The following is a 21,887-nucleotide window of genomic DNA, read 5'->3' on the forward strand; positions in this document are numbered from 1 at the left end:
TTCTTATTGGAGAAGGGTCCAGACCTGTTACTCCTTCCTCCGCGATGTGGCCTCTGATTTGGCGGGTTCCCCCTACATACCCTTCCCAGAATTCTCCATGTCTTTTGGCCACACCTATCTTCCTACCTCCATTGGCCAAACAGTATTCATCAGCCAATAAGAGAAACATACATACAGAAGGACGTCCCCATCAGTTGTTATATGATTTTCTGTTGGGAACTTTCTTTTGTATTTCACTATATGTTGGGCCAGGGTGACTTCCTGGCTGCGCTGAAGAGATGGACCCTGTTTTTAATCAGTCTTCAGGCTGCCTTCCTCTGCCACGGAGATGACCACAGAGGAGAACATGAGACCCATTTGGAGCCTTTGGAGAAGAAAATGCCAAACAGAGGACTTTCATCCTATAGGGATCTGGAGAGGTGAGCGAAAGAGGACAGAAGCAGCTGTTTTTTTGTTGTTGTTGTTGTTTTTGTTTTGTTTTGTTTTTTCGGGGATGAGCGGGAACATCCATGGGTTCATGGCTGGAGACACAGGGAGGCCACTGTGGTTGTAGAGAAGGGACTGCATAGACCACAGAGATCATTATCTGAGACCTCTTGGATCTACGCCTGCCAGAGATGTGGTCCTATGTGTGTTTTCTAAGAATGCCTGTCTATAAACTAGACAGAAGAGCAGGGCATGCGGGCGGGGAGGGGTCACTGAGGAAGATGTGCGCGTGGTCATTGCTCGAGGCAACTCCAAGATGGCTGATTTTGAAACCCTGGCCATGGTCCGGTGCTGTTGTAGCCCACCGAGTCTCTGCAGACGCTCTACTGTGCATTTCATTACTCCCACAGTGTATGTGAGGAAAATGCTCAGAACCACCCAGCCGGAAAAGCAGACCCCAACCCCACTCTTCTCTGCAGCCCGAAGGCGCCCTCAGGGTGGGGCCTGACATTTGTGTTCAGGATGACTCCCACCCGGCTCACGGTGAAAGCCAGGCTGACGGTGGGGCAGTGATTCAGCAAGAAGTAGGACTGGAGAGGAAAGAAAGAGCCTTTCGAAAACATTGGCGAGCGGATTAAAACGCGAGTCCACCGGCCCATGCCAGCAGACTGGGAAGTTTGGGGGATATTTTTAGACCATGAAATCCAAATGGCACAGAGCGTGGGCTGGGAAGATAGAAATGCAAAGAATAGCTTGCTAGCTGTGACCAGAGGCTGTCTTCCTGGCTGCAAAATGTAGACTCTCCCGAGTGTGGAGTGTGCACGTGGAGCCCTTCCTCGTCCCTCCCCTCCTCCCTCTGCTCCTCCCTCCCTTTTCCATTTCTTCGTCCCTCCTCCCCCCTTTCCTCTTCCTCCCACCCCTGCCACCTCTTCCTATATTTTTTCCCCTCCGCACTACAGTACAGCTCCTTGATTTGGGAAACACCTAGAGACCTGTATGAGGCTGGATGTAGAATCCCCCAGACACTTCAGAGACAGCTGACACAAGCCCAGCCTAAAGAGCTAAACCTTCTCAGGGAGAGTGCTGGCTCATGGACCCCAAAGGAGGCCAAAAGCAGGGTGGGATGGAGTGGCAGGCAGGCATGGCCTCACCTGGAAATCAGGGATACCCAGAATCAGGGCTGGAGAAGAGCACTGATGAGGGCTTTTGGCTTCACCTCCCAGCAGGCTCCCCACATGGTGGGATCCACGGTCACCTGCAGCATCCGAGTGTCTCTTGCATCCCTTGTGAGAGAGACACCTCACCTCTTTGCTTCTCAGGTTGGAGACTCACTGACTTAACTGGGGTGGGATGCCAACTCCTGGAACACCTCCCCACAGCTGTGTCCCTAAGGTGGGGTCACGAGGAGGCATGCCAGGTGCTGCAGAGCGGTGCAGAGCAGTTCTCAGGCAAAGGGTGGGAGGCTTGTCATTCACAGAAATGAGCTTGCACCGAGCACGGCTGTCACAGCCACGCCACCTGCAGCACTAGCTCTCTCCTTCTCCTAGTCAGCCTAGGAGCCTGTAGGAGCCTGGCGAATGAAGAGCCTGGCGTGCATGGCAGACAGGTACGATGGAGTCCTTTCTGGGTGCTGCGCGGACTTGCCCTCCCTCTCCTGCTTTCCTTCCTACCTTACAACTTAAAACAAACCAAACAAAAAAAGAGATATGTAATATTTATCAGAGGAATATTCGGCCATCAACCAAGTCCCAACATACAGGCAGATTTAAAGTAAAAAATGCACAGCCGTTTCTCCTGGTCCCATCCAGATTCCCCCGCCCCTCCCGAGGGAACTGTTTTTCGCACCTTGTCCATAAGTCATATCTCTGTAGTTGTCCCCTGATGAATCAACTTGAGGCATTTTCAACCATTTTCTCTTCTTTCTTGTCTCTTCATGGTGGTTTATCTGCTCTTTCCTCTCTGTACTAACTGGCTCACCGTGCCCCCTTCATGTGACACCTCTTATTTTTTTTCCTATTTTCTTTCTGCTTCTATTTTGTGTGCATCCAGTCACCACGTTCTTCAGCTTCCCTCCCAGTGATATCACCCTGACTCTGCTCCAAAGACTTTGGGCATCTTTTTAATTTTCCTCGTGTGTGTGTGTGTGTGTGTGTGTGTGTGTGTGTGTGTGTGTGTGTGTACAGCAGAAGTTAACTTTAGACTTTAGGCGTTGCTCTTTAGGGTGTTGTCTAATATATATAAAAGCTACAGAGATTCCCCTCCCCACTAAGCCTACGGTGCCTGCCTTTGCCTACATGGGTTCTAGATCCAGATCCTCATGTTTGTCAACAAGTGCTTTTACCCACTGAGCCATCCCCATGGCCCCACAAGTGGGTTCTTTTTTAACCTCTGTGATGACTCTGGATGCCCTCTTGGCTCTGTGTGTTATAGATACCTAAGAGTCACAACTATTACTGTGTGTTTGGACATCTTTTTTCATGTGTTGCTTCAGAGGCCTCAGCTCTCCCTGTGACATACAGTTTTGGGTCCTCATTTGATGTTACCAGAGGTGAGCACTGAAAGAATTCTTAGGAGTTCCCAGGGGTTTACAGTAAAAACCAGGCACCTGGATGTAACCCAGCATCATGTGACCTTTCTTCATCTCCCTCTGCATTCAGAGGGCCCGAAGCACGTTTTTGAACCCTGTCATAGGAGAGGGAAAGGCTCATGGGACCCTGCCTCTCTCTGAGGATTTATAGAAATGGTTGATTGAGAGGCATTTTCTTCCATGATGCAGCTGTTGGTAAAGGTGCCCCAAGTCCTGCATGCAAACCTCACTCTTGCTTTTGTAAAGAACCCCAGTGAAACTCACTGGGCAAACGTGCAAACATCAAAGTGGAAGGGGCTGCATTGGAAGAGGAAGGGTGTTACGATAAATCTTTCCACAAAAAGCCGCCAAGCCCCACCACCACATGTGTGCTCTACACCAGCCACCCACCTGAGTTAGAGCCCCAATTAATGCACAGAGAGACTTGTATTAGGTTCAAAGCTGTTTGGCCAATGACTAGGATTCCTCTTCTGTTAGCTCAGTCTTAATTATCATAAATCTATATATTTCATAAGACTTATCTTATTGGACACTTTATTGGTGTCCCTCCTTGCCGGTGGATCACATCCTGCTGCTAGAGGAAAAGAGGAGGGGAAAAGGGGATCCTTCCTGTTTCTCCTTGCTTAAATATGAGTCTCCCTGCTATGTCACTTCCTGCCTGGATCAGCACTTCTCTACTACATTTCCCAGAATCCTCTTTGACTCCTAGTCCTGTCTAACTTGCTGTCTCATTGGCCAAACTGTATTTTATTCAATAATCAATAAGATGAACATACACAGTACATTCCCCATCAGAAGGGGATTAGGAGGAGTAGGAAAGGAACAACAGAAGGTGATGGAATGTGTGGATAACAGTAAATTATTTGCACACATGAAAGTGTCAGGTTGAAACTCGGTGTTATACACAATACACGCCAAGGAAACATTAAAACACAAAAAGACCAGTAAAGTATTTACCAACTTAAAAAAAAATACAATTGTTGATTAACATTAAACAGAAACCACTCTGGGCACAATGGAAGTATTGGATGTTTACTGTGATTTCTATCTTTTGATTTCCTAGGGTAGTGTACAACCCCCCACACACACACACATCCCTCCCCCCCACACACACATACACTCACACGGAACTCACATGGCGTTAAACTCATGGCCCTCTCCATCTCCTCTGCAGCCTTCTATTCATGAGCTCTCTGCAGCTCCTGTATGACAGACCTTCGGGAGTTTCATCTTTGTGACGTCAGGATAATTGATGGGCTTTCAGACAGAGAACTCCTGTATTGTCGACATTGCACACATCGCTTCCCTTGCAAAATAGCTTTCGGAGTTGCAGTAAATCCTCTGGAAATTACCCAGAGTTAACTATGGCTTGCTTAAGCGCCAGTCATTATGTGTTCCCTGGGAATTTCTGCTGACACAGGGGCTCAGCCTGGTGGCTACACCTGGCTTTAATCATACTCCCTGCTTTCCATTTTAAAGAATGAAGAACCCAAGCTCAGAGAGGGGACAGGGGCTATCTGAGAACACACAACTTGTCAGTGGCAAAGGAGGCCAAAGTGTAGGTCTCCCCTCAGCATCTTTGTGCTATTTCCAGGCAGAGAGCTTCACATCACACGAATGTGTGGCACCCTGTAATTTGCCAACTACTTTTGCGTAGTACTCCCAAAATTAGTGGTTAATTGAGCACTAATCTTATTGGCTGCAGATGGAAGATTGTTTTGGCAGAGAGATGGATGTGGAGAAGGGGACTACAGAAGCCACTCTGGAACTCAGAGGACTTAACACATGCTTGAAGGTCACTGCCTGAATTTCCAATTTCAGAGGTTACTAGTCACCTTGGCTTCCTCTTCTGGATCCTTGTCCTGGATCCATTGTGTTTGATAGACACAATGATGTGTCCATGTAGCTCACAGCTTTTTGTCCAGCACTGCATAAAATCCTGGCGTCACCAGCTCCATCAGACAGAAGTCTGGCTGGAAATGTTTTAGAATTTCAGAAAACCTGCTGAGTTCTGTCCTGGACACCTAGACCTGGATTTAGTGAGTTTCAAGGCCCTTGTCTGACCTGAGAGTGGTCCTGTAATTTTTAAGAGGCTGGGTCTCTTCATCTGCACAGGGGTGATCCGATCCTCAGGATTGAAGGTGATTCCGGGTGGGAGATGCCTAAATACAGAGATGTATTTACTGATGTTGGAAAGAATGATTTCACAAGCTTTTCCCCTGTCCACTCCTTGCAGTGTCTTTCTCTTGAGTCTTGGTTCATTGCTTGGAATAATAAGCCTGACTGTATTATATCCAACGGAAACTCCCATCAGAAGCAGGGGGCCCAACCCAGGTTGTAACAGAAAAACACAGGCTCTGGTTAACATAGTTTCCGTACAGAGCATAGAAACAGGTTAATGCCAGAGCCGGTGGTGGGAGCTGCTTGAGCATGGCTGGGTGAACCATGTACCAGGACACTCGTGTGCCCAGACGCTTGTCCCATGTCTCCTGACTGTTCCTGTGGCCCCTCAGATAAGGAGGCTGAAGAATAATAGCATTTCCATCTTATAACATGGGGGCACCCAGGCCACCTCCCTGGGTTTGAATCCAAGCTCCACGACTTGCCTGCGGGGACACTTTTGGGCAATATCTGGAGTTTTCTGTGCTTCCAGGGATCTGATCTAAAGGGAAAGCAGCACGCATTCCCTCACAGCTTGAGATAGGGATGGACTTTCTTTGAATTAATAAATCTCAGCTGTGGAAATAGTAAAGCAAGAGAAAAAAAACCCAAATAAACAAGTAGGTGAAGAAGAATTTGAAAGGGCTGCTGGTGCCGTCAGGTTCATGGTAGGGACAGGACGGTAACCTGAACCCAAGACCCTTTGACCACGGCCATGGGAATCCACGCTGCCCACACCTCACTGAGGACTGTGATATGTAGAAGAATGAAATGCAGGACAGCCAGAGAGCCCTCAGCATTGGGGCTGGCTTTCATATGACTCGAGTCAGGCTGCTGCGGACAGGACAGGTAAGGCTAGGGAAACATGGCCAGTGGGAAGCAGCCTGGGTGGTTCTGGAAATCAAGTCTCGGCATAGCCCTTTCATAGTCAGTGAAGGCTCATCTTTGACCCCTGGATGTGTCTGCCCTGGCCTCTTGGAACTCCTTTGATGCTCATCAGTGCCGTGTTGCGGTTAAATCATCCTTAGTCTCCAAATCTGCACAGTTAAAGAATCCATTGTTTATAATATGATGCTATTGTTATTAATTATTATTATTATTTACTTATGACTAGGGGGTTGCTTATTTGGCTCGGTGTGTTCTGGGGACCACAGCCCGAGTGATGCTGCCCCTAATTGGCTGCACACGTGTGGGGATGGGTTGACTCCCATCCTGGGGACAGGCTTCTACAGCAGTCAAGCTGACAGTGACCACCAGTCACTGCCAGGCTCCCTGCTTCTCCCACTGCTTATTTCCAAAGGTTACGCCCCAGTGGGTTTTAGCACAGCTCCGATGTGTAATTCTAATTCCCTTGGAAATAGGGCTAATTAGAGCATTTGTCATTGCTGGCTGTGAGGATTATCAGCCCCGATGAAGATTCATGGCCTGAGCCATTTTAGCCTCCTAAGGCAGGATCTAGGCTCTGGAGCTGAGCTGGGATATTTGCACAGAGAGGGTATGGAGTGGGGGAGGGGGCTGAGTGTTCTCGGTTAAAAATACCTCAGATATTTCTTTTTTTCCTTTTTTTTTCTAAATCTGAAGGAGAGAGGAAAAAAAAAAAAACAGTGCATATTCTGCTGTAACTTCAGGTTGCCTGGGATGAAAAAAAAAAGTAAAAAGCAATAAAGCATTTGTTTGAAGGGGGAAGTGCTTTCCTTTCCGCACTGTGGGTCAGGCCTGCCACCCTGATGCTTCTTTGGGATGGAGAATGCTTTGATTTCTTGGGGTCAGCTAGAGGCTGGCAGTTCCTGCTGGGAACACACATCTGCTTCCCCAGACTGAGAGACACACAGGCTACCTGGAGAGGGACACTGGCTCCGCCTGATTGAAATCACCCTTGGAGAAGGTTGTTGTTGAGATTGGAGCTCGGTGAAGCAGCCATGGACGTTTGCCACAGAGACACTTTAGCCCATCATGTGACAGACTCTGTGCCAGGTACCAGGTGCACCGGTGGCAACCTAAACCCACTGCCGCCATTGGTACCCTGAAAATGAAGGCATGCATCATTGCAGCAGTCACCGAGTAAATGTAGTGTCACCCACATGATCAACACTCCAGAGGCTCGGAAGATGTCAGTCAATACAGTTCTTGAAAAACCTCAGGTATGGCAGTACATGCTTTAATCCCACAATTGGGGAGGGACAGACAGGAAGATGCCTAGGGCTTTCTGGCTAGCGAACCCCACTTAATCAGGAAGCCCCAGGCCCCAGTGAGACCTGGCCTTAGAAACCAAGATGAATAGCTTGTGAGGAAGAACATTGCATGTTGACCTTGGGCTTCCACTTGCTTGCACACATGTCCTTACACACACACACACACACACACACACACACACACACACACACCCTGAAATACACACCACACACACAGACGAACACAAAGAAAGGAAAACAAAGACAGCATCCTGTCCCGTGTAGACGGTGTATGTGTATGAAGCTGTAGCCCCCTTTGCACCATGGAACAGAAAAATGGAGCGTCTGGTGCGTCCCCGAGGTCTCAGGTGCTATGGTGCAAAACAGGAGAACTCTAGAGATCTCGTATGTACAATGGGCTAACCAGAGCTTGCTGTGATTGGCTGTGCCCACCATGAGTGGTCAGAACCGGTGTGTGTGGGGGGTGGACTGAAGACCCCAGACCTGAGAGTGAGAAACACAGTCCTCAGGTCTTACAGGCAGTGTGGGACCCCCTGTTCTTTGTTGTCCTACACAACAGTCATCTTCACTGTAGGACTTACAAGGATTGGGCCAGTTGGTTCTGTATGAATCCGCTTTTCCACCCTGTCCTCTGTATTGCAGAGATAAGAGATGGGGCGAAGGATGAGGAGCCTCAGGTCTGTGGGTGGTGAATGGCATAGGTGAGTCCAAATCTGGATTGGAAGCATTTTCTCCTGCAGGTTATCTTTTGAGGTGACATTGTGCAAAAGGTTGAGTGTTGGCGACAGCTATGTCCATAGTCTCCTGATGTATCACATAGTGAGTGGTAGCAGCCTTCAACAGTCTAGGCCGATTATCTTACATGTCTGGAAGTCAAATTTCCAAAGTGGGTCTCTATAGTCGGAAATTACCAATATGGAGTCAGGTAGAAATATAAAGGTATTTAATAGGGAAAAGCCTTACTTACAGAGCGACCTAGCCAGCCAGCGTGGCAGCAGTCTATACTGCAAGTACCAAAGTGAAACTGAAAGAGAAAACGCAGTCACTCTATGTCACCCTGACCACGCCCTCGCAAGCGTGGTCAGGCACACCTGTAGTCAGCCCCTAAGTAGGCGTGGCTACAGCTTCCCCTACAGGTCTCACTGGAAAAAACCAAGTTTCGGTAAAGCCGTATTCCATCTCAACATCCTGGAGAAGAACCCATTTAATTTGGCCTTTTCTGGCTTCTGGAAACTGCTCACAGTGATTGACCCATTGGCTCTTCCCTCTGTCTTTAGCATCGCACTGTCTTTGATTTCAGCTTCCCTTTCTGCCTCCCGCTTTGATGTAAACAAAGCTAGCTATTTCATCTGGGCCACCTGGGTATTCCAGGATTGTCTATTTTAAGGTCACATGATAAATATCTTTTATCTTACTGGCAACTTTAGTTCTTTCATCACTGTTCATGTTCTGTTGCTGTAACAACATGCCCGAGGCTAGGCCACCTGTAAAGGAAAGCCATTGGTTTGAGCTCACCCTTTGGAAAGTCAAAGCCCATCGGCAATAACACCTGTTCATTTCTGGTGGGAACCTTCCATGCTTTCTACATGTTTTGAGTGGAAGAAACACACACGTTTGAAAGAACACACGTGACGAGAGAGAGGAAGGAGGAGAGGTTGAGGGTTGACGGCACCCGGGACCCACTAAGCTACCTTAATCCAGCCACGGAGGCAGATCATGCTTCTTGCTTTTGAACTAATCTGAGCCTTGTGGTTCCTGGTTCCTGAGCCTTGTGGTTCCTTCGCTATTCTGGGCTGCACTTCTCCATCTTTAAAGTGGACATGGTAACTATGCAGTGGGCTTTAGAATGCATATGAAGATGGATCGGATCGCCAGGGCCTTCTTTGTTCTGGCCACTCTTCGCCACTTGTTCCAGGAGTGATGTCACTGGGGATGGCTAAGTTTTGACTCTGTAAGAAAGGGCTAGGAACATGGAGAGGCTAAAGCTGGGTGGGAAAATAGTGGCAGAATAGATGTGGAGGTTCTAGGGAGTGGGGTGGTGGGGCAGGCATTTGGGAAGGCCAGGATTTCTGGAGTTTTAAATAGAATAAGGTACAAAGAGAGATAGCTGTATTTTAACTTCCATAACAGCGTGGCTGATGGCTGACCTAGATAGAATGCGTGGTGGCAAAGCTAGGCGTCATTAAATAGAATCTTACATCTGTCCAGGTTGGATCTCAGTATGTCTCGTGAAAATTCATTATGTGATATGGAGCCTCTTCTTCAAAATACCGTAAGCGTGGTCTGGATTTTTTTCTTAAGCCCTCCAACTGATATGGAGCAAGACAGACAGACACCTTCACCTGAACCAGATCCGTCTCCCTCATCCCCAATGACGCCATGGGTCCTCACCAGTGTGTGTGGAGCAAGGCAATTTCTTCCTAAGGGCACTTCTATTGGTAATTTCAAACTGCAAGAGGGTAGGTGACTCTGGCAAGAAACTCTTCCTGAGATAAACAACTGTGGAATGGGATTATTTCAGAGACCCTGAATCCCATCACTGTTCTCTCTTATGTTTGGAAGTAGACAAGGAGCTCCAAGGATGGAGACAGTTTGGTCTACCTGGCTGGAAGAGACGTCCCTGCATCCAAGCAAAGTGAACCCGTGATGAGGAAAGGAAAATGGGGAAAAAATGATCACATGTATGCAGTATAAAGTTTGTACAATAAAAAAATAATGTCTTTATAAATTTACATTTGCCTTTAAATACCCTGTCTGCCCAAGTGAGAAACTGCTGTCCTCCTTTTGTGTGTGGTAAAGGGAGGTGGAGAACCCAGCCAAAGATGCACACCAGGACCAAAACTAGCAATGATGGTGCAGTCTGGGGCTTCTCCTGAACCCTAAGGCCACCTCTCCTGTGGGGGAGGCAGTTCCTGCAAAACCCGGATTGTCAGATTGGGGAAGAGCTGGAGACTCACCTGGGCCGACAGGAGCAGGTGGTGGTCTTAACTTCGGTGAGAGTCCCAGCTGAAGGTTCTGAGGGTGGAGCCCCAGGAGAATTGAAAGTTGTCCTGCGCCTCTTTGTCCCCACTGGATGCTGAAGAGGGTACCCTGTTTCTTCCAGATACAACCTCATCCTTGTTTGCTGGAGGAAGCCCGTGTGCTTGTTCCTCAAAGTTTCTCATCTTCCGTGAAAGGCACTGGCTGGAGAGCGTGATGTAGCCCGGTTGGTTGCTAGAACACAAAACCCTAGGTTCAACTCCAAGCACCACACAGTCTGGGCATGGTGACACATACCCAGAATTCCAGCACTTGAAAGGTGGAGGCTAGGTTATTACAAGCACAAGATCAGGTCTGGGGAGAAGCATGGTCATTAGAGGGCTAAGTTTGATCCCAGGGACCGATCCAATCCCACAGCTGAGGACACAGAGCTAAGTGGATCCCTGGGCACCACTGGCCTGACAGCCTAGCCTACATGTTGGTGACAAGCAACATGGTGTGCCCCTTGCCCCTGGACCAAATAAATGTATGGAAAATTAAAATTCCCCTTATGAAATACACACAAGATACACAGCATTTCTATAATACAAGAGGATTGAAAGAAGGAAACAAAAAATATTTTCGCCTGCCTACAGAAGATTCGATGCCTCTGATCCCTTTAACTGGTGTTTACATGGACTGATCACTTTCCTTTGTTGGTGAATATACAGTCCCGTCTGAAGAGACTTAAAAAAGGCAGAATCATACGTGGATACTGCCAGCGCTCTTTATAAATGACAGCAGTGATTTTTGAAAGAACAGCTTAAATATTCCATATCTGGAATATTTTCCATATCAGTATCTGGATACTGAGTAATAAATGCTAAAAAAAACCCTCTGCTCATGATGGATAGCTACTTGAACAAATTTAAATACTGGCAAAATCCTCCGTTCATGGCAGGTAACTCTTGCTTTGGTGTGTGACGGTGGCTGGCTTCCAAATATAAGCATTGTTTTAAGAAACTTTATTGATAGTTCTAATGGGCACTGCCTAGACATAATGAAACTTCCCCAAATGCAAGCTCATTAAAAACTGTCTCAGAAACTGTTACATTGACTCAAGCAAAGTCGCTTTGTTTGGCATTTTGTCAATGGAGTGCCTATTGGGTGGCAGCCTTGGCTGTAGAGCATAATTAATGCTTTGGCTGGAAGGAAGGCAAGGACACTGTATGGAGCAAACACAGGATAATTGTGAATTGCTAAAATGAAGCCATTTGATATGTGTGGACTCTGCTCCACTCGTCAGGGTCTGACTCTGGCTGTATGGGGTGGACAGCAGAAGCTGACAGAGCAGAACAAGACCTGGCTTTGAGAATAAGAGTGAGTTGAGTGTGTGAGTGAGGTGCTGGTCCTTCTCCCATGTAGGGCTTTGAAAAAAAAAAAAAAAGGTCTGTACTAGATCCCTTGGTTTATCAATGTGAGTTTGAAGTCAGTTTCATTTCCAGTAAATCACTGTCGGTTCCCTTTTCAGTGAAATAGATACAGTGTCTCCCAACACTGCTGTTAAGATGAAATGTATCAAAAGTAATCTGCTGGAGTCCATTGGGGCTACCATCCCATCTCCATAGCACTCTTCTCCACTGACAGCTGGCTGGGTTACTTCCTAATAAACCTATTGTAAATTCACAGCCATAACTCTAACGTGCATTTAGCACACCCAGCCTACTGTGCATCACAGCCTAATCATGCAACACGGTGTAGGGGATTGGCATTTCTCCTCCTGACTGTGGCTAACCGGTGGCCACAGTTCACTGCCCAGACCAGCACCGCGAGGGAGCACTGGGCCCTACATCACCAGCCAGGGAACTGATGAAAATTCAGAGGATAACTCTGACTTAAGTGTTTTGTTTTCTCATCATCATGAAGGTCCCTTCCAGGACATAAGTAGACTGTCTGTTCTTGCATCCTTCCATTCCTTAAGCTCCCCGAACTCCAGGTCCTCACGAGCGATTACTCATCCCCATCTCTGATTGCCTTGAAGGTTCAGAATAATAGGGCACAGTGACTCCCACTCCGCTTGCTCCCTGAAGTAGCCCATGTGCTCATTTCGTTTAGTCGCTGTTTCAGACCTCAGAATATTTTAGCACCTATTGTGAACTAAAATTATAGATACCTGGGGCTTAGAGAGAAAGCCCAGTGCTCAAGAGCACCGGTTGCTTTTGCAGAGGCCATGAGTTCGGTTCCCAGCACCCACATGATGGTTAGAAACTCTCTAACTGCAGTTCCCGGGGATCCAACACCCTTTCTTGGCCTCTGTAGGCACTGCACACATGTAATTGAAATGCAAGTCAGTTGGATAGGAGTTTTGATTGTTGTTCAAGTCTGTTGTTTGCTAGTAGGGGTTAGGGTGTAGTTGGAGTTTCTGTCCTGCCCTGTCCCACTGCCCTTCAGTCTCAAATAAGTACACAGAGGCTTATATTAACTAAACTGTCTTGCTGAAGGCTTAGGCTTCTTACTAGTTAGCTCTTTCTTAATTATTAACCCATTTCTATTAATCTACGTATTTCCATGTGGCCTTGGCTTAGTGAAGGATGCTCAGACATCCTATCTTCTCAGTAGCTACATGGTGTCTCCTCTCTGCATTCCTCTTATCAGAATTCTCCTAGTCTGGTAGCCCCACCTATACGTTCTACCTGGCTACATCCTGACTGACTATTGTCTGAAATAGCTTTATTCATCAACCCATAAGTGAAACTTATGTTCATAGCATACAGGACTTCCCCTATCACTAGGGATAGACCTATGAACAAAAGAGAAGTTTGTCATGGAATGTACATTGGAGTTGGAGGGTAAACATGAACAATTTATAGCTTGTTAAACAGTGATAAGAAAGATGGAGGAAAAAAAGGCAGAATAGGTGTTGCAAAAATCAGCTACAAGTTATCATCTTTTACATACTTTGGAGGATTAGGGAGTTGGTACAAAGCTTGCCACACAAGAGATTGAGGCTCTGAGTTCAGTGTCCAACACCCACATAAAAAGTATAACCCAGAATGATGGTGTGTGCTCCTGTGCTTGCAATCCCAGTGCTGGGAGACAGAGACAGGAAGAGCCCTGGGGCTTAGTGGCCTACCAGCCTGGCCTTTAAGCAGCCCTCAGTCCCGGTGAGAGATTTTTGTCTCCAAACTGATGTGAATGGCTCCTGAGGAGCAACACTTCGGTGTGAACATGGTCTTCACATGCAAGTCACACACACACACACACACACACACACACACACACACACACACGTTTGCACACCTGCACATATACACCTATATATACACACATGTGCAAAGTAATTGCAAAGCACTATGGAAGTAGTGGTCTAATCACTGAGACTATGTTGACAAAAACTAAGGTAATACGTTGTTCTTCCAGGCCCCAGAGGTACTGTCCAGCTCTCCACTCACAGTAGTTGGCTAGCAAAGAAATCAAACTGGAAGGGAAAAGGAGGCGTGTCCATCTCTCCCTGCTGAGTCAGAGCCATCTCACACACCACCTACTCAGGAGGGTAGAGCATGCTTCACCACAAGCAGAGGGGCTGTGATGGCTTTTCTTCGCCTTGGAATTCAAAGGGAAAAAGGGTTGAGATGAAGGGGGCTGCTTCTTTGGACATCTGTAGTCCCTGAGAATTAAGAAAGTCTGCCGAGAAGGACATGGTCTTCTCAGGTGACAGAGCATTCCTCAGCCCCAGGAACAGACAGGCATCACTTACCCTGGGGAGTGTAGTGACAAACGCATCATGAGTAACATATTGCTAGGTTGTTTGTCATTGAGCTACCATCACTGAGCATTCTTGCTTTATGACACAGCTAGGTAATCCAGTCTTATGGATCACTGTATATGCGTGACCATTTTTTGAGTGACTCTTGTAGTATGTTTGACGCTGAAAAGACCGATAACCACAGCCGCCCCAAAGCAAAACTTCTTACCTCCCTTGTGAAGAGTGATTTCTGTCTAACTCAGACTTGGGAGTTTTTAGTTGCAGAGCTTGTTTTCATGTGGCAACAAGTTATTAGTGCGAACTATACTATCCGTTCACCAAACCCTTCCTGAACTGTTTCCCGTGCTTGGCTCCATGTGGGCCATTGGAGCTATGAGCGGTGTCACATTCCTTGCAATCACTTGAATAAGACCAATACTTAAATAAGTAACTGCAATAAAGAATAGCTAAGGGCAGTGTGTCCAGAGACACTGATAGAGATGAGATGTAGTAGGAGAAGCTAGGTTGGGATTAGATGGTTAGCAGAACCAGAGCCATGGTCCCTGACTGGAGAATGTTTATGTGTTAGAGGGAGGGAAGCAACTGGGCTTTAGTTAGGAGTACCCCCGTTCCCCAGATAGAGGAGTGGACACAGATGTATGTGGAGATACATGAGAGATTTATTTAGGCTGTCTGGAGGCTGAAGACCCTGAGAAAGTGCTTGTGTGTTTCAGCCCATAATTGCCAGTGATGCAACTCTCAACTTGAGACTGAAACAGATAATCTAGGAGATACTCTGTGTGTGTGTGTGTGTGTGTGTGTGTGTGTGTGTGTGTGTGTGTGTGTGTGTGTGTGTCTGTCTGTCTGTCTGTCTGTCTGTCTGTCTGTCTGTCTGTCTGTCTCAGGGGGTAGACCAGAAGGAGTTCTGATAGCCTATAAAGAAGGATAAAGTGGGTAACCCTGTCCAGTGTATATGAGATCTTCAGAGCTTCATATCTCTAGGCTGCAATTTTGTCTTGTCTAAAATGGTCCTAATGAAACCCACCTCCTGGGGTTGTTGAGTGAAATCACTGGGAACCATGGAGAAATCCCCGAGGGATTTCATTTGCCTTGATTCATATCCCAAGTTTCTTATGAATTCTCCATCGACTCAAAACAGTAATTCACACTCCCAAGAGACCATATCACATTTCTCATTATGTCTTCAGTGTCTGGGGTAGGATGGGCATCTGGCAGACTCTGCCTCCGTGTTTGTGGAGTGAACTGGAATTGAGTTAATCGGGGCCAGAGTGAGAATCCATGGCAACTCAACTCCCCAGTGGTTGAGATGTGACCAGCCAAGACATCTGGGGTCCAAGGCAGGAAATGAATATGGCAAGAGCTTGAAACATAACAAAACTACAATCTGTCAAAATATTGGACATGTTGTTTTCAAGGCCAGAGCTGAAATCAATCAGGAATTTAATTTAAATACATTAAAGTTGAACACTAGCAGCATGAGCAACTTCCTGAATTCTAATATATTCTAGAAAGGTCTTCACCAGCTTCCTGACTGCCTCCCTTCTCCTTCGGGGGGATCTCCTCAAGCTCCTCACTCAACACTTGCTCAAAGTGATTAAAGGAGTAATGGAGAAGTGATTTTAAGCTGCGGATCTGGTTGAAAACCCCAGTTGGAAGGAGCCTGGCGTATGTCTGGTTGGGAGAATGCAATGCTGACCTCCTGTCATTCCTTCTCTTAGATGTCTGTGTTAGGGTGCATTCCCAAAGCTGGCACTCTTCTGGGTTCCAGCGGAGATGGGGCATGTTTTGGTGGTACCATGGAGATGAGGCATCCCTACCATCACTGTAAGAGCATGAATTCTTTTCTCTGTCTCCATCCTGGACTGGTCAGGAGCGTAGCATGTGGCTGTGTTCATGAATGAGCTTGGATGACGATCCTCCTGTAGATAAGCCTAGCTATATCTGTCCTGTCCTGCTGGACAGAAGCAGCCAGATCCTATTGGAAAGATGTTCAGTCTTGTTGAGCTCAATCTTCTTGCTCTCAGAAAAGCTGGGCCAGCACACTCAGGGCAATAGAGGACCTACCCAGAGCTCAGAGATGGCTAGGGAAACCCAGTGACTCCCAGGAGGTGGAACCTGGAAGGGTATTGTGAGGGAATGCCATAGCCCTGGAACTAGAAGACTGATTTTTTTTTCTTCTGTCCACCCTCCTGTGGGATAATATGATTCTACCAGCACTTGGAGAATGTCCCTTGGACTAGTGATGCCTGGAAAAAAGTTCCTGTCAGGGATGAGGACACAGCTTCTCAGTGACTGTTGAATTCATGGGTCCTGGCAGGAAGTGAGAATTCTGGTGTGTGGTACAAAAGGAATGTGAGAGCCCAGAAGAGTGAATTTGTCCAGAATAGGGGTAGTCCAACCAGAGGTAGAGGAATGAAGATTTGCTTGCTATCCCCACACAAAACCAAGGCCTTAGTCTGTAGCCTGTTCATAAGTTAAGGAGTAAGAGACTCAGGTGAGTGAACATTATGAATGATTGGGATCAGGGGATTACAGAGATACTCCAGAAACAGGCTGATAGCGCTTGCCCAGGCTGGAGGAGGCTGCAGGGAAGGTTACAGGATGGTGAGGAGAAGAGGGCAAATTGGACCACTGCCAACAGTATATATTGTTGACTTCTCGGAGTTTAAATAGGAGAATCTTCACATTTCTGTCCTGTGGAGAGAGAAACGCTGCCATGAGCAAGTGCCTTCTCTTCAGAGCTGTCATTGCTCTCTGTTGTCTCTGTTCTCTCTCACTCTCTCTCTCTCTCTCTCTCTCTCTCTCTCTCTCTCTCTCTCTCTCTCTCTCTCCCTCCCTCCCTCCCTCTGTGCCTCTGTGTGTGTGTGTGTTGGGGGATGATAGTTGATTTCTGTCTTTCATTTTCCCAATGTCAAAGAAGTTCATCTTCAGTGAAAGAGCTCTTTACACATAGGTTGGAAATCCTGTAGACTCACACAGTCTGAGACTCCAGTAAAGGCCCTGGCAGATCTTGTAGTCTGACTTCATTTCCAGTGGGAGGAAACTGAGACCAGAGAAGCTGAGCAAGTTGCCCAAAGCCACAGCAAGCTGGCTGCGGGGTCAATGCTGCATGACTCAGTGGCATCCGTCTAATTGAGAGGATCCTGTAGAACGACTTGCTTATGGTTCTGGATAGGCTTGCATGCTAGAATTGATCGAGTGCTCTTAATTATAAAAAACGTATTTATTAATGTGTGTGGTTGTGGGAGCGTGTGTTCATTCCCGCACACATACACACGTGTCTGTGCACACTTGACGTGTCTATGTGGGCACATGTGTGTAGAGGTCAGAAGACAACTTATGATATCATTTTTCTGTTTTCACTCTTAGGTAGCTTTCGGTTATTGGACTCAAGGTGTTAGGTTCCCCTGGCAAGTACCTTCACCCACTGAGCCGTACATATGTCTAGACCACTTAGGTGCACTGCCTTCATCCTTTTCCTGTTTCAGGCTTTCCCACTTACTTGATTTGGAATAAGGATGGAGGTAGTATTGCTCTTCACCTTTTTAGTGGTTCCGTATCCAGGGCTAAGGACCATTGATTCAGTTTAGCTAATTCTAGATGGCGCTTGTAAAGGAAGATCTGGGTAGACATTTAATCTCAGCATGCATACAACATGGGTTCTATGAAGAATCAGCTCACCAAGGAAGCACGAGGCCTCTCTTGTTGAGATGGAGCCTGACTGACAGCCCATGCTCAGGGCAAAGCCAGTCCTAACTGTCTGCCTAGTGGGTCAGAGCCTGGTGGGGACTTGGAGAATGAGTGGTGGATGGATGGATGGATTAATGAATTGGCTTACTTAAACTGGAAAGCCTCTAAGTTGTAATCCACTCATGAGAGTGACTGGGAATGTCCCGTACTTAGGGCTCTTCTATTTCGTGAGATGACTCTAAGGAGACATTTGAGCTGGATTGGGAAGTGTCTGTTCTTTGGAATAAGAGAAAACGACCTCGGTGTTGAGAATAGGGAGTGTCCGTTTGGGTAGCCAGGTCTCAGAATGGCCACTGTTCTACTGCCACCCGCTCCCCCAATTTCTGCCGTGACTGTATAAAGGAGCGTATTTCCCATGCCAGTTTCACCACCTATCTAATGAGAGTATGGACGCCTCTGCTTCGTACGTCTCCCAGATACTCATTAAATAACACTCACATGGCCCATCTGCTGGGGGTTGGATGTACTCAAGGTGCTACGGATGCAGAGGCAACTGGGTTTGATGCTTGTTCGCCCAAATGTGTCAGCACTATCCACTCCTTTAGGTTATTGACAAGCACACACCCTGTGCCAATGCTGTCTGGCCCTGTGCTTGTGAGGATACAGGCAGGGAGTGTGTTCAAATGTTTTCACAAATGCAAAGCCTTGATCCAAATACCATTGCGTTCCCACTCACAGAGGGCCTGCAGTAGCTAACCCATCCTCCAAGAACTAAGCTGAGAACCCACGGAGTAGCTCCTATTGACCACTGCCAGTGGTCCCTTCTAACATTTGCTCAGGAATTCTCTGTTTGCATGTAGAGCAGCAGGGTCCTTTGCTCCTTAGACAGCTCCTAGAAAACAACACATTCTTAATATCCGCTTCTTAACTACGGGAATGTAGTTTGGTGGCCAGGGTAACAATGTTCTCAAATGCATATTAGCGGTGGTCTTTGTTGAAGGAGGCGCTAAATATTGTTACAGAATGAGAATTTGCACAGACAACTGGAGATTCCTTTTTTTTTTGGAGAGGCCGTGAAAGAAACCACAAAGCTGGTAGCGTTGTGAGAGTTAGTCACTTTAAAGGAACATTCAAATAGAAAGCTGTGGCGTGTGTGTGTATGTGAGTGCCTATGTGTGTGTGCCTTTTTCTCTGGGATCAGGCAGGCAAGGAAAAAGTGGTGACTAATTTCTATGTGCTGGCTTCCAGGGACCAGAGGCTGTGATTGCTATTTTAAATTGTTTGGGTTAATTATTGTAATAATGTTGTGTAAATAATTTGTCTTATGTACAAGGAGCTCGGAGGGTATGCTTGCAAGGAATTTCTTGCGAGCCAGGAAGAGTTAGAAAAGACTTCTTCAAAAGCTGAAATAACAAAAAGAAACCCTGGTAGCGGGAGGACTCTGACTCAGAGAAAGGAGGACCACAGAGGAGAAGAGAGGAAGCCCGGGGAGAGGGATGCAGTGAGGTAGATAGCCAAGCTGGAAACCATTGATACAGTAGGCATGAGAGTGTGGAGGTACAGAGAGATACTGAGTGGATAGACAGAGCTCCAGATGGGAGCAGAAGCACACACACACTCAAGTGCAGGGTACAGAGACAACACTCTGGGCGAGACCGGGCATGACAGCAGGTCCAGCATGCATCTCGAGGTTTTGAGAAATGATAGCAAAGGCTGAGTGGGCGTGATTGCTGGACACATAATGCCTAGGAAACGTTGACTGTAATTGGTCCGTGGGGAAATTTACTGATTAAATGTGATTTGATTGCAAAGAGATCTGGGCTCTCCGAAGAGAAACCAGGCTGGGAAGTCTCTTCTCCTCTGAGAGGCTGCTTCAGCTGCTCCTGGGGGACTGCTGTGTGGATTTGTTCACTGGGGTAGGGTTGGGGAACTTGTGTGCCCCAAGGAATTCAGAGGGATCATAGGCAGCCTCGTATTCCTAGGTTTTGTTGCTCACAGTCCCAAGCTGCTGGAACAAAAGGTGTTATTTTTACATTTTAAATTGCTGTTGCAGAGAGCAAAAACTGCAGCGAAACCTCCCCCCCAACCCCATCTCCAGCTCTTGAGGCTTTCTTTGGAGTCAAACCTGCCAGGAATTTAAGGCTAACCTAGCAAATGGTACAAATAGCAACGAGGTTCCTTGGATTGTTTCCTGATAGTGAGGACCCCCCAAGACCAAGTTCTCAGCACAAAGGATTTATTTGCCACAGAGGGCAGGGGATAAGGGACAAAGACAGGAGATTGAGGACAAGGGAAAGGGGAAGGGAACAAGGGAGAGGGGAAAGGAATATTTGTCGGGGTGGGGACAAAGGACTGCCTCTTGCTAGAGAGGAGACAGACATGGCACATAGGAAAACAGCAATTTATAAACCTACAAGGAGAAATCCTGTGTTGGGATGAAGCGTTTAATTTTAGCCGGGCAATGTTAATTAGGTGAGCCAAAGGGAGCTTTTGATTGCTGGACTTCAGTACTTTGATAGCTGGACCTTGATGGTCAGCCTCAGGAGGAGGAGGAGGCCAAATAAGGGAATAGGCCTTTTAGGGTTGGCTTTAAGGACGTAATGGTTTTTAGTAAGGCAGAGGGAATGGATGGGGAGAAGGGCAAGGCCTGCCAGAGCCATGTGGTCCAGTAGGCTGGAGTCCCTTCACTGGTGTATTGTCCCCAAGATGAATGGTCCTATCATGGCCCTTCACCATGAAAACAGGTTACAGATTGCAGGGAAGAAAACTAGGGGTGGGATCTCAGAGATACTTGAGCTCCCTCCTGTACAGATCCAGAGACTGAGGCCTTGAGAGGAGGACTCAGAAGAACCCTTGAGATTTGTGCTTGAAAGGAGGAGGGCTATACCCTGTCAGCACTGTCATAGAACTTCATGATAGTTGTTTTTATGTTGCTATGGCAAAGTCCCAGAAGCTCAGCACTCTGTAAAAATGGGAAGTTCATTTAACACATGTTTCTGTAGGGTTAGGAGCATTGTGCTAGCATCCTGGGTGCATGACAGCAGGATTTATGGCATCTTGGCAAAGAGGAGAGTACACACAGCAAGACAGGAAGGTAGGAAGCCAAGGCATACGGAGGCCAGGAGTGCTCTTCCTTAACAACTCACTACTGCCATTAACCCCTTCCAAGCATTTTGACCCCATACTAATCACCTTCTGCTAGACTCCACCTCTAAAAGGATCTGGAACCTCTTTACATTTCCACACCAAGGACCAAACTTGCAACTGATGAACCTTTGGGAGATACAGTCAAACACTGTAGTGTTAATGGAGTGCAGTTGCTCATACATACTCTGTAGCCATTTGAAAGTCTTCATTCCAGCCATCTGGGACAACACTCAGACATCCAGGACCCAAGTTCAGTGCTAGCATTTAGAGCATTGGTTCTCAACCTGTGGGCCATGAACCCTTTGAGGGTCAAAAAACCCTGTCACAGAGGTCACCTAGGACCATTGGAAAACACAGATGTTTACATCATGATTCACAACAACAGCAAAATTGCAGTTATGAAGTAGCAACAAAAATAATTTTATGGCTGGGAGTTAACTACGACATAAAGAACGGTATTGAAGGGTCGTAGCATTGTGAAGGTTGAGAACCACTGCTTTAGAGCAAGGGCCTTTTAAAGACAAAAATCACATCTTGCTTAACAGCTGCAATGAGGTTTGTGCAAGCAAGCAGTTTGACAGAAGCTAAGATAAGTTAGCTGGGGCATCTTGCCCTCAGGTTCCTAGAAATAGAGCTGGGTAATTTTAAATGGGGCCTCCCATTAGGGCTGGTCAAGTTCCAGTTAGACCTGAGATGGCCTCAGCAAGACTATAAGGTGGAGAAACCTCTGCTCTGTCTTGCCCTGTTAAAATAGGAACCACAGACAGTGTTGGGAGGCACCAGCAGTCAGTTGAATTCTGCAAACAGGATAAAAACTCCCATCAGTCCTGGTTTACTTAACAGGCTGGTGCATGTTTGTCTTTTTGATGGAGTTAGAGATACAGTTTGTCCTCTGGTTCATGGTAACGTGTATAATGTTGGAGTTACATCGAGGTGTGTCTGTCCCTTCTGTGGAGTCTGA

General features: G+C 47.0%; 1 protein-coding gene and 1 long non-coding RNA gene across 9 annotated transcripts in view; both read left to right on the forward strand.

Moving 5' to 3' along the window:
* The window catches only part of LOC107977672 (potassium voltage-gated channel subfamily KQT member 3), a 298,378-nt gene that overhangs the window by 30,716 nt on the left and 245,775 nt on the right, over positions 1-21,887 (forward strand). The gene's annotated exons all lie outside the window — the stretch shown is intronic.
* Positions 300-11,434, forward strand: LOC113831910. Of its 5 annotated transcripts, none has more exons than XR_004771312.1 (5): positions 300-419; positions 4,719-7,314; positions 8,008-8,066; positions 9,574-9,824; positions 9,931-11,434. It is a non-coding gene; the product is annotated as an uncharacterized LOC113831910 (long non-coding RNA). The 5 variants fall into 5 exon arrangements; XR_004771314.1 differs by lacking the exon at positions 300-419 and having other exon boundaries at positions 3,694-5,154; positions 5,250-7,314; XR_004771313.1 differs by lacking the exon at positions 300-419 and having other exon boundaries at positions 3,695-6,022; positions 6,755-7,314.

This window comes from Cricetulus griseus, chromosome 10, assembly GCF_003668045.3.
Source record: "Cricetulus griseus strain 17A/GY chromosome 10, alternate assembly CriGri-PICRH-1.0, whole genome shotgun sequence".
NCBI lineage: Eukaryota > Metazoa > Chordata > Mammalia > Rodentia > Cricetidae > Cricetulus > Cricetulus griseus.